Source organism: Ctenopharyngodon idella, chromosome 6, assembly GCF_019924925.1.
Source record: "Ctenopharyngodon idella isolate HZGC_01 chromosome 6, HZGC01, whole genome shotgun sequence".
In the NCBI taxonomy this organism is placed as follows: domain Eukaryota; kingdom Metazoa; phylum Chordata; class Actinopteri; order Cypriniformes; family Xenocyprididae; genus Ctenopharyngodon; species Ctenopharyngodon idella.
The window spans coordinates 5059724-5073901 of record NC_067225.1 but is presented as its reverse complement, the minus strand read 5'-3'; positions in this window follow the sequence as shown (position 1 = coordinate 5073901).

Sequence of the window (14178 nt, the reverse complement as noted above, 5' to 3'; positions counted from 1 at the left end):
TTATAAAGCAACAAGTATACTTTTTGTGTGCCAAAAAAACAAAATAACGACTTTTCAGCAATATCTAGTAATGGTGAATTTCAAAACACTGCTTCGAAGCTTTACGAATCTTTTGTTTCGAATCAGTGGTTCGGAGTGCCAAAGTTACGTGATTTCAGTAAACGAGGCTTCGTTACATCGTAAGAGTTTTGCAATTTCAATAGTTCACGTGACTTTGGCAGTTTGATACGTGATCCAAACCACTGATTTGAAACAAAAGATTCGTAAAGCTTTGAAGCAGTGTTTTGAAATTCGCCATTACTTGCCTGAAAATATCTGCCTGCAGAACATATGATCCGAGTCATGATGAACATCACCACATGACTTTTAAACACTATGATCCTCTTATTGACACTTAAGAGACGAGTTCTTTTCTGAGTGTCTCTGTCGTAAACACATCATTAATCTCCAGGCTGTCAGAGTGACTTTTCCGTTGACTTCCTCCCCAACCATTTTCTTCAGCACGGAGCACAATATCCCTCACTCAAATACTGATTGCAGCTTTTAGCTTTCTTATTCTTTGATGTTTGTGAAGTAAGGGCTTTTCTTTTGTGTGCCTGTAACACTGAGAAAGACGGCACACTCCACATCTATTCACATCACATATTCTCATGTCGAAGATGAGGGATAATTACATATATTCTGAGGGGAAAAATAGCATCAGGCTGGTTAAAACCTTTTCAAAGAATGACTTCAGGAATAGAATCTGCATGAGTCACTGGGTTAGGAAAGGATTCAGTTGCATGGCCTTATGGGATATGAGAAGACATGATTTTGATAAAACTACTTTTAATGGAATAAGTTGTTTTTATTTATTGGCATTATAATAGGCAAATTCTGTGGCAGTTACAATAGTTGACATTTTGTGTAACAAAATCAGCTAAATGCAAGGATATATAGACAACGCTAAACATAAAAGTTTAGCCCCAGGTATGATCAAATGAACAGCTTTCAGATCCGAGGACTCACATTTACCATTTACCACTCTTTTTTTTAACACTGCCACCTTTCTATTAATGACCGGCTGTTTGCTTGTTTAATAAGTCAGTAGAAGAGATTCTAGAAGGTCACTCCAGCATTAACCTCTCCTACAGCCAATCAATGGCTAAAGTGATTCTTATTGGTTAATAATTTGCGATTTGGTGACAGAGGCTGTGGCGAGCTGGAATGTTCTGCTATAGGTGTCGATGGAAAGGGAGAGCGGAACATGACCATCATTTAAGATACAATGGGAGGAAACATCCAACAACCATCGTGAATCAATATTAGTGCTCCTCTAGAAGGTACGTTAACACACTGCAGGCTTAACACTCAGTTAATTGGCTAGAAAAGAGTGCTATGGAAAGTGTTATTCAGTGGATTATTGGATGAAGAGGATGGCCCTTTACCAGAGAGCACTACAACACTCCAGGGTTCAAGGGTTAACATGGTGATTGGGTCTGAAGAGGCCTGTGTGTTATAATCACACCTGTGTATAATTGGAAGCACTAAAAAATGCGCTTTTAGCAGTATTAGCATGTACCGAAATCACTGACGGACAGGATTAATCTCCGGAAATGACACTCTATATTTAGCGTTTAAAACACTGACTGGCCCTCCATAACTAGGGCCATGAGATATGAATCCAAGGGGAAATATATCCCTTAGTCAGTAGATTTAAGAGCTGTTTATGCTCTATTCTCCTCCCACAAGACTATTTAATCTAACTGTTTTACTCCCTTTGTACCCCCCTAAGGATGGATTCTTAGATTTAGTGACATCTCCTCGTTTTATCAAAGCGCTTATTCAACTTTTATGTACTGCTGTCAGGATGGATACTCTGAGGGGATGGGGAAAATCTCTCAGCATGGGACTTATCAAAGCCAGGCATCAGCACAGTTTGTGGTCTAAATCTGCAATGAGGTCATTGAGAATCTGTTTGACTTTTCAACCAGTCGAACGAGGCTTCAGAAGGAAATGTGAAAAAAAAGTCTTACATTAACACTGAACAATTGCTTTTGAAGTGAACGTCATAACCCTTTGTTACATTTTGTTAGCTAAGCTTTTTAATGGTGGCAGGATGCGGTGCTGTCTTACTTTTTTGTGGCTAACGTTGTGCTGAATTTGCTGCATTCAGATTTTATTTCTGCTCCATTAAATCTAATTTGATTGTGAATTTGGTTCAGCTCAGTGCTTTTACATTATAAAGAAAAGATTTTACTAGCTAGCAGGATATTTAAAGATTTAGGGGAACGCACTGGCATCGTTATAGTGGCAGTAAACTAGACAATACTTTTCTTAACCCATCTAATATGACAAATAATACAAAAAATAACAATGCAAAAATGTTTAAACGTTTTATGTTGTCAAATTTAGCGTAAAACTGTATATTAATGCACTACAGGGGCATGTGTAGAAAATATGTAGTATATCAAAATACATTTTATACTTAAATCAAAAAAAAAAAATTGTATGGATTGATCAACACAAACATCAGTTATGGTAAATGGAAGCTCAAGCATGCTTGCTTGAGGTGCGAGAACCAATGAGGTTCACTGTTTATATGAGGAAAAAAGTCTAAATTCAATCTGTTAATCATATAAAGTGATCGAGTCTCTTAAGAAAATTTTGACTAAACCGCTCGATTCATATGAATTTATTTTACTATCTCTTTATGAACTTTTTAAAGCAACAAAGTGGAACGAAAGTCTTACAGGTTTGGATCGACATGGGTGTGAGTAATTGATGAACTTTTTTTTTTCTTTCTTTTTTTTTTCATTTTCACTCTTTAACACTATCGGTAGGTTTAGTGTAGTGCTTAGTGTAGGTGCTACATTAATTTCAAAGCATTCAGTCACCGGACATATCATTTCCGATCTGCTGGGATATGTATAACAACCAATGTAATAAAATGTTGCCAGATTCACACTCATCTGTTTTGAATTAAACTGAACAAGCTTTTAGCACCACTCACTGGACATTTGAAAGTGGTGTGAAACATGCAGGAAGCAACGTAATGTAATTTTGCAGAAATGTCGCCACATGCAGGCACACTTTTCCAATGAGCCTGGATTGGTCATGGTTCAATTCCCAGGGGAGACACTGGATACTCCGAATGCACTGTAAGATGCATCTGACAAATAATAAAATTTAAAAAAATGTACTAGTCAGTTGTAGACATTTTCTATTCTAGCTTATATATAGCCAGCAGCAAATTCCCGAAGGACTGGCAGAGATGATTCTGTTCTCTGCGAGTACATGAGCGATGCACGGCCGTTGACGGCCTGGAGCTCCAATCTGCGAAAGTGTCTAAACAAATGATAAAATAGGGGCTATGTTTATATATAAGTCACATATTTGAGGTCTAAATAATTACATTCTCACCTAAAAAACTCTTAAAACTACATTTCATGACTTCACAGCAGTAGTATTTTTAAAAATATGGTGGATTTGCTCGACCGCCATGACAGTCACCACAAGCGGTACAGACGGTGAAACTGTTCCAGTGCTGATACTGGAGGAATATCGCACGGATCTCAGCCAATCAGATTCGAGAACCAGAAAGAACTGTTGTATAAACAGACATATTGCACAGCTATGAGTGTGATGTTGCGTTTATACAACAGTTCGACGGCACAAGTAACAACAAAGAAACAAGTATGATGAGCTATATGCTGAGTCTTAATTTCTTATAGGGTTTCTTCCTCCTATCTTTACCATTGTTATGTGTTTTTCTTTCCTGCTGTGGACTTGATATTTTTACCACTATTTCAGTGGTCTTCTCAATGGGGTCTTGAGGTTTTAGGTCCCGTTCTCTGTAAAGCTGCTTTGGAAAGACAGGTATTGTGAAAAGCTCAATAGAAATAAAATTGAATTGAATTATTGCACAAGTGTTTAGATGTGTTTGCCATAATACAACTGGCTCTGTATCTGTGAATACAATGTGAATTTATTGGGTTTTTCTGGCAGGTTGCACAAAGAAACCAATTTGGTCCAAGGAAGCCTTTCATTTAAGCAATAGCTGGATGTAGTCGATCCTACGCAGGGACATGATTGACTCTTTAGAGTGTTGTTATCATCTGGTACTGCAAGATTTTTTTTACTGCAAAGAAACCCTGTTCATCCATAGACAGTGGTTTGCAATGCCAATTATTACTATTTTTTAAATGTACACATCCAGGTTTTATTGAACTGTTTCAGCATTTTATAAACAGCAAATCTAATCCAAACAAAGTTTAACACGTTGTTTTTGATCTTTGGTAGGTCTTGCTTTTCAGAACTCTATATTTTATTGTTATTTTTACAAATCCCAAACCACATGCAGCCTTGACTCAACACTGATCCCATTTTGCACTTCAAGGGCTGACCCTGGAGCTCTGGCACACAACGAAAGCCTTCACCGGCACTGGAATGTGGTAGTAATTGCTTGTCTTCAAGATGCACCAGCAAGACACTCTGAATTAATATTGGATACATGATGAGCAGCCATTTCTGCTTGAGAAATGATCATTTTTACATGAGTTCACCTCTTTCCCCTCTCTTAGTTCCAAGTCTGAACCACAACTAAATAATTGATGGTCAAGTTTCCACCCCTGTCAGTGCACAGGCTAAACATGAGCTGAGGCCTATGCTGACTCCGGCCCCCGCGTTTGCTCCTTGGCTCTCTGCATCTTTTATTTCATGCTGGAATCTCTCCATGTTGGATGGAAGCGCTGGGCCTTCTTTTGCACTGGGTCAGTCCGAACAGCCGGGCTCTTTTAATCACTGTAGCACTGAAACAAGCTCTCCAGCGTCATGGCCTGCAGTGTAATCGGCAGCACACCAATTAAAGGTCCAAGGCGCTCAGATTAATTTATTAAATCACAGTCCAAACATAGTACTTGAATCCCAGACAATACAGTGCTAAATGCCATGGATTTTTCTTGGCCGCCGCATGATCCAACCGTATTGATTGCGGAGTCAGCAAGGCCCTCGCACATGCTTTCGGCTCTCTTCTTAGCCTTTCTCTCTGTCTCTTCTTCACTTTCTTTTTCTCTGCCCTTGAGACCATGACCAAGTGCTACACAAATATGCATCTGTGACTTCATATTGCATCAAATACTGACTCACATTAGCAACAAGTACTAATTGGGGCAACTACATTTTTGAAAACCATATACAGTGGGTGATTCCCACAATATATGAGGGTCAACAGCAACTATTTTCTAATCACTAAACTAAATGAACTAAATAAATGAATGAAATAAAAAAATAAAAAAATCTTGTTTAAAAAATCTAAATAAAAACAATCTAAAATATGTACTACTATTTAAAAGATTGGGGTGAGTAAGAATTTAGTTAGTTGTATTTATTAGGTTATCAAATAAAAATGTATTTCATCCAGCAAGGATTAAATTGATCAAAAGTTACTTTTAAATTGAAACAAAAAATTCCATTTCTGTACTTTACTTTACTTGTCCTTGAATGTAGTTCTTTATACAGTCAGCAGTATACATACATATACAGCAACACAACACACACAAAATAACACACATTTTATAAAAATCATTTAAAAACATGATTGCAGCAGGTATAAATGAATCATTTTATCTATTTGATTTACACAAAGGGAGTTTAAATCTCCGGCCTGAGGGAAGCAGTTGAAATTCAGTAATGGGTGGGTGACATCGGAAAGGACTAACATTGTAATTATACTACTCAACTTACTCTTTTTCCATACAGTAGGATTTCCATACCAACAAATAATGGAAAAACTTGAGACAGATTCAATAAAACAGGTGTAAAACATTTATAAATATAATCCATATTAAAAGTTTGAAGTTTCCACAGAAAATACATACGCTGAAGAGCTTTCCCTCTAATAATATCAGTGTTTGCCTCAAATTTTAGTTTATCATCAAATACAGTCTCTAAATATTTATACTGCTTGACCACTTCTACCTGCTGTACTTTTATGATTTAAAAATATATGCTATATGTTTATCCCTATGTTTAAAAATGAAGCATCAAACCACTGAATAAAATGATCTACCACTTGACTTGGTGAGAAGAGACACCTAATCACCTAATAATCTCCAAATTTAATAATGTATCTCCGCTCAAAGACACTCGGACAGTCATCGGTATATAAAGAAAACAAAATAGAAGATAAAACACAACCCTGTGGGGTACCAGTGGAACATAACAATGCATTAGACAACACACCACTGGCACATACTCTTTGGGATATATTAGTTAAAAAAATCCACCAGCTGAACACAATTAAAAGCAGATGAAGAATCAATGAAAAGCAAACATACATGATTTTTTTTTTGTACCTTCCAAATGTCTTAAAATCATATTTAGTAAGGTGCAAGTGCCATCTTTCACTCCTCCTGGGGCCGTATTCACAAAACATCTTAAGGCAAAAAGTAGCCCCTAACTTGCCGATGTAAGAGAAACTCTTAAAAATAATTTTAGAAGTCCTAAATTTTTGCTCTAAGAGTATTTCACAAAGAATTTTAGTGCTAAAACTAGCTCCTAAATCTGTGAAACGTTAGGAGTAGTCAAGAGGACTCCTATATCACCAAATCACAAACAATCTTAATGGCCGTTGCTGCCAATCTGCCTCAGCAGTCAGCCCAAAGACAATGTACACAGGGGTGTCAAATCCAAACTCAGCAAGGGCCATGCCGAGGGTTGTGAATAAAATCAGGGGCCGGACATATATATTTAGAGGATTTTTTTCATTTATTGAAGAAATATAAGTGTATTAATAACTGTGTGTATATATATATATATATATATATAACCTCACAAAATTAAACCACATTTATCAAAACAATGAGGTTTTAATTTTAAATTGTAACACATTTGGAACACATTTGTGTCATAGCAGGCTTTTTTATCTTTATCAAAACAAGAAATAAGGTCTCTGCCCAGCATAACTGCATAAAACAGTACTTTAAGATTTCAGAAAATAATTTTGATAAAGCAAAATAGTCAACAAATTATAGATATAAATACCACATGGTATATAGACAACAAATGGTATCTGATATTGTATTATTTGGCTTAATTTGGTAGCTCTTACTTTGAAAAGACAACTTTAACTTGAAAGGACACATGCACTTGGCATAATGCCAACTGCCAGTTAAACAAAACAGTACTTAAAAAACAGCTCATGGATTTTAGGAAAAACTGTTTGATAACATTCAACAAATGGTAGGCTATTATAAATAAATGGTACATAGATAAGAAATATTTGAAATTGTATTATTTGGCTTATTTTAGTTGCTCTTACTTTTAAAAGACAACTTGAACTTGAAAGGAGTCATGCTAATGCCAAACCTAAGCAAATTAGGATTTTTTTTTTTTAAACTCTTACCAGCAGTGGCGTGCACATCGCGAAAGTGAAAGTGCCCTTTGCGGTCGCATCGCGGTGCCCCTGCGTTCCCATTTCTGCTCCCCGGAACGCGATTTCTACGCGGAAGAACAATCGACACCCCACCCCACTGAAGCGTGAAGCTGCTATATCTTGTTTGTGTTCAAAATGTACAAAAATTATATAATGAGCGAGTACATCGTGAATCCATTTTCCAAACAGTGTTTTTGTCTTATCGCTACGGTACACCTATAATAAGTGTTTATATTCGGACTATTTTAGACTGGTTCGCGTTGTACTGCTGCGGAGTAGCACAGTACCTGTGTGACTCTTCACTGGGCCTGTTTACACCTGGTCACTTCATGCATTTTCTCTGATCGGATAGCTATCTGATTTATAAAAACGATTGCGCTTGGCCACATAAATGTGTCTCCGCAAAACGGATATAAATCCGATCTTCAATTCCCACGCTATATGCAGATTTCATAGAGTTCACGTCACCGAAAGCAACAAATATGAGCTGCATTTTATTGCTCATAGGCTAATTTCAAAATCAAAGACCGCAATAGGAGAGAGCGTGGCCACAGTCCTGGTAAGATCATTTAGTCTCATTACTTTTAATGAAGATGATTGTGTTTTGAGCGCCTGCGACTCACTTTCAGTTTGATTTGCGGCAGTTTGCGCGTTGTCTTGCTGAAGAGATACTCAGCTGCTCATATGCGGCGATGCGTGCTGCAATAGTGCTGCCATAACATGTTATTTAGCCTATAACACGCGCTCACACGTTTATTTTTTAGTATTTTTGAGAGGAGCTAAATTTACATATGTGGTTTCAACAACCAGATGCATTTAGACCTGTTCAGTTTTGACTGGAATGCGTCCCAGACCACCTCCTGAAGTGGTTTGAGCGATCGGATTTATATCCGTTTCGAATGCGTTTTGGAGGGCATTTAGACCTGGGCTTTAGTTTGTGCCAATCCTGGGTTCTAGGTACCATGAAAGTGACTTGGCTTAGTAACTTACGCTCCACAGCTAACCTGTTCTGGGTAAGATATCTCAAACCGAAATTGAACCAATCAGATGTGAGCAAAGTGACACTGACACATCCAACGCAAGTCCCTCCCCCAGTTGCTCTTCCTCCAAATTAAAGGTCACTATATAGTAAAAACAAATATTTAACGATGAAATTGTCTTGCTTTAATGATTTATAGAATTATTTTATGATTTATATATGATTTATATAATTATTATATGATCTATATCATTATTAATCCATTTCACACAAGCAATTTTAGTTTAACAGTTATTATTAAGCATTTATTTTAAATAAATATTAATATATACAGATCATATGTTACATTACATGTTTGAGTCTCTATTGCTATATATAATCAACTATATAAACACTTGACGATTTCCACTTGCTCTGATAGAGCAAGATAATTTCTTTTATTTGTCCTTTTTCATGGACAAATTTCTTCTTTAGTGTAAATGAGTTTAAATTCTTCATTTTCTTCAGCAAAAGAGTTTTGAATCGCGTTGACTCTCTCGCAAGAAGTAAATCAGTTTCTTTCTGTTGCAAGGCATGTGATTGGCTGTTTGCCACTGATGTCACGCATTCATGTGCACACGCTCCGCAAACTCAGGATCAAAGATGATCAGCATCATGGTACCAACAAAGCCGGATTGGAGTGGTTTGGTTTTGTCAACTTGAAACTAATCCAATAACCCTGAGTTTGTTCCAGTACCATCATGGTACAGGCCCCTGGTCTTTTCACGATCGGATAGCTATCCGATCAGTGAAAACGCATGAAGTAACCAGGGGCCTGTACCATGATGGTAGTTGAACAAACCTGCTTTGTTGGTACCATGATGCTGATCATCAACTTTCTCTGTCAGCTCAGGCTTTGATCCTGAGTTTGTGGAGCGCGTGCACATGAATGCGTGACATCAGTGGTGAACAGCCAATCACATGCCTTGCAACAGAGAGAAACTCTGATTCACTTTTCGTGAGAGAGCCAGCATGATTCAAAACTGTTTTGCTGAAGGTTAAGAGATTGAAGAAAATGAAGAATTTAAACGCATTTACACTAAAGAAAATACTTGTCCATGAAAGAGGAAAAATAAAAGAAATGATCTTGCTCTATCAGTGCAAGTGAAACTTGTGAAGTTAGTTTATATAGTTGCTTGATAATATATAGCAAAGAGACTCAAACATGTAAGGTCACATGTAGTCATTTTTAAAGAGTTATCTATTGATTCTACAGCTTATTTATATTACATATGATCTGTATATATTAATATTCATTGTGTGTAATGGATTAATAATAATACAGATCATATAATAATTATATAAATTATAAAATAATAATTATCATTAAAGCCAGACAACTTCATCTTTATATATTTGTTTTTACTATATAGTGACCTTTAATTTGGAGGAAGTGAAACTGGGGGCATGACTTTATTGCGTGTCAGTATTACTTTGCTTACATCTGATTGGTCCAATTTCGGTTTGAGATCTCTTGTCCAGAACATAACCTGCCCCGGAGCAGGTTAGCTGTGGAGCGTAATTTACTATGGTGATTAACACCTCTAAAAGCCAAGTCACTTTCATGGTACCTAAAACTCAGGATTGGCGCAAACTAATCTGAAACTTACCTGGCTAGCCAGTGAATCCGGCTTCATGGTACAGGCCCCAGGTGTAAACAGGCCCATAGACATAAACAGAGAGAAGTAGCTCTGGCTACAGTGTTCTTCCGCAAGACACATGCAGTTTATCAACCGCTAAAGTGCCAAACGTTACGGACGGCAGCTTTAAACAGCGCATGGGCCACATTAAAGTGATTACAAGAATTTGTTTGCGGGCCTAATTAAAAGTTGTGGCGGGCCGTATTTGGCCCGCGGGCCTTGTAATTGACACATGTGCTGTACACTATTGAAGCAATAGCGATAGAGCCTTGGGTTCTGAACCTTTTCTTCATAAATGCAATAAATATTTTGATTTATAGATTCGAATCTATGATAAAACGCCAAAAATAAATATTTAATAAATAAATAATGTCCGATTACCTGTGGCAGTTGTTTTCACACTTACAAATGATCAAATAATATATATATATATATATATTACTGTTCAAGGGGATCGAGGGTTCCGAGCTTGGAATTTATTTAGCCCAGTTCTCCACCGTATCCCCAGCCGAGAGTGAGAAATGGGGTGGCGGAGGGATTCAGAAAACTTTCAAGGTAACTAGGTGAGTTGGTTCTTGTCTGTGTATATATACCTCCTCGTGAGCTGATTAGATAGACCATTTGAATGTGCTCCTCCCAAACTTTGTTTATAAAACATCATTTGTCGCTTGAATTCTGCATTCTCTCGAGACGCAGACATGTAAGAGGCTGACAATTAGCTGAACATATACTAGTTAAATTAGTGACACTTAGCGTACATTTTAAAACCTTTATTTGAATATGGCAACATGTTGCCTCATTCTACAATATTTCTATATATTTCTAATATTTGTTACCTCATTTCAAAATTTAGAGTATCATTTTGGAAGGATCATGTGATACTGAAGACTGGGGTAATGACTGCTGAAAGTCAGCTTTGCCATAGCAGGAAAAAATTACATTTTAAAATATATTCAAAGAAAACAGTTCTTTAAAAATTGTAATATTTCACAGTATTACTGTTTTTAACTGTATTTTTGATCAAATAAATGTAGCCTTGGTGAGCATAAGAGACTCTTCTTTTAACATTCACAAAATAATTGTAAACAAAATAATTCTAAGCTAAAAACAAAAAACATATATTTGCCATATGAGGTTGGCCAGAATCTCTTAAAGCAAAAAGGCATGCTAGCAGACATTAGCAACAATCATTAACTGGGGCAGCTAGAAACCATAAACAATTGGTGATGTTTTGCCACTGCTGATTTATTGATCCATGATATGTGAGGGTCAAAAGGTCACTCAATAACTACTGAATTCTTAAAATGTGATTCTTAATAAAGTGTTAAAGTTAGCCAACTGTGGGACTTTAGAGCCATCATCCTCTCTCCACCCTGCTGCTCTGAATGGATAAATGTGACGGTCGGCGCTCGAGGGTTTTCATTTCGCCTGCTGCTCCAGTGGGGCTTCACTTCCGCAATATTCTCACTTAAAAGTCCGTCCGTCAAACACCCTCCATGTCGCACCCGCACCTCAAATGGAATCAAGTCTCAGGGCAATACAGCTTATTCTGGTGTCTTAGTGTTCACACACACACACACACACACACACACACACACACACACAAACTCACCAACTGAGGCGGATGACAGCACAGTGTGTGAGTGAGGTGCAGCCCGATGACCCGCATATGGCAGGCCTGTCTCCCACTCTGTCTGTTCGTGGGTGGCACTCGCCATCTAATTTTACCCTCAGTAGTCGCGCCGCAGGAGCAGGAGGAGGCCATTGATGGCCAGGACGCTGTTGCCCTCTGCCACACACTCATACACACATTATCTGGTCATGAGCAGATTGTGGCTTCACTCAATCTGATCCATTCTGCTGTCAGAAACCCAGGTCTGTGTGTGCTTTCTGCAAGAGAATCTACAGAGCTTGATTCAGAACCAGCTTACTTTATTTCCACTGAGTGCCAAATGGTGACTCTGTTACTATATAACCTGCTCACAACCAAACATGCTTCAACAGATTTGTTTACACGTCTTACAAGCTTTGAGAACTTTTTAACATCCAGGTAATTTAGTTAAGCAACTTTTATATTTTCTTAAGATTAGTCTTTGCATTCGTCATCATCATTGTTGGGGGTAATTCATTACAAGTAACGCTGTTCACGTAATCAGATTACTTTTCCTAAGTAACTAGTAAAGTAACTTATTACTTTTAAATTTACAACAAAATATCCGAGTTACTTTTTCAAATAAGCAACGCAAGTTACCCCCAAGTTATTCACTGACAGCTCTCCTTTCTCCATCTTGAGAGAAATCTCAAGTGTAAGAGGAAGTGTAGAGGTGTTGTGTGCACTGTGTAAACATGATAGTTACGGTAGTTCTAGACTAAATGTGAGCTGGCATTTACTCATCTCACTTGCACAAAAACAGATTCAGTGTTCCTCAAAATTAATAAAAACAGTGAAGTGCAAACGCAGAATATTACACAAACCTGCAATAACTAAAGGCACAATATGTGATATTTTTGCATTAAAATGTCCAAAAAAACACCAGCACAGTAGAGTAGTCAAAAGTACCGACTTCGGTACCAATTGGTACTGAAATTTTCTTGTGTTGCATGCCATTTAGCAACACAAGTCATCCAGCTTTTATTATTTATATTATAATATCGATCTAGTTATACTGCAATGTGCAACAAGTGTCTCATACCAGCCACCGAGCTAACGCACAGTAACGTTATAACATAGTATGATTTTTTTTGACCAAGTAATACAGCGCTTTGTTACCTCACAATTTTAATTTGTCAAATAAAGTGATCTTTATGAATAGTAATTCAGCACTCGCGGCTATTTCAATAGAATGAGATAAAATAATGTGATATTTAAGTGATCAAACATAACTGTAACAAAGTTCAAGTTCAGGGAAGAAGGTGGGAACCAGCAAATGTTAAACGTAATTTTAATTGTAATAGACAACATAACGATTGAAGCGGCAGAGGCCAACTTTGGAATATAAGCATAATAAAAACACCAACATTAAATGTCCCAGGCCTGGTCCTCTCTTGCCCTTCACTGCCGTCATTTCTTCTTATATCTTTCCGAGCTCCTCCATGGGACTCAAGGCCAGTGTGTCGCGCAGGTGTCTCTCATTAGCATTTGCTCTACCGGCCACCCTGCTTCATACCACAGTAACGTTAATAAAACTTGAATGCATTAGCTCATCCATGAACATGATTTCTGCCTTGAATCCCATCAGACTGCTTTCCATTGGCTGAGTTGAAGATGACAATTCCCATGATTCCACACTCATTCGTGGCATCATCAAGCTATGCCTTTGTTACTGTTTTGAATAAGAGACCTCTAGCGGCGAAACTTCCATTCTGTGCCTTTAAATGTTAAATTACACAAATATACTTTATGTATTTAATCTCACTTTATTAACCAATGTCTTTCCTGCTGATCTTTGATGATCCAGTTCAACCATAATAAAATAATAAAAAATGACTTTAGATAAAATGTCTTTTTTTTTTATTTATTTTTTTTTTTATAAAAGGCACAACTACGCACCTTTATAACAATAGCAAAATTCAACAAAGGTGGGCAGGAGAGGGCTTAGGTGGAGGACACAGGCACATGGTATAACCACAGGAACCAGGGCAGAGATAAAAGTGGGAGAATCCAGTGAGGAGACAACGGAGGCAGAAGCCAGGGAGGAGACAATGGTAGGAGGAGCCAGAGCGGAACCCCAGGCTGGAATCCCAGGACGTAAGCCCACGGCAGAGTCGAGGGAGGGAGGAGCCATGGTGGAGACTTGGCAGATGGAATCATGGGGATGACCGACTGAGGTGGAGCTGAAGGCAGTGGAGACCAAGGCGGAGCTGATGAGACCAAGGCGGAGCCTCAGAGACAAGCAGCCGAGGTGAAGCCAGGGTGACGACGGGTGCACCCGAGGACTGAGGGGTAGCCAGAGGGTTAGGAAGGACGAGTCGCAGATGAAACCCCGTAAGTCCATGGTGAGGGCAGAGCAACATCTGACCAAGGCGTAGCAGGAGGGACGAGGAAGCCAAGGGGGTGAGGAGCCACGGTGGAGCTGACAGGTCGACAGGCTGAAGTGGAGTGATGG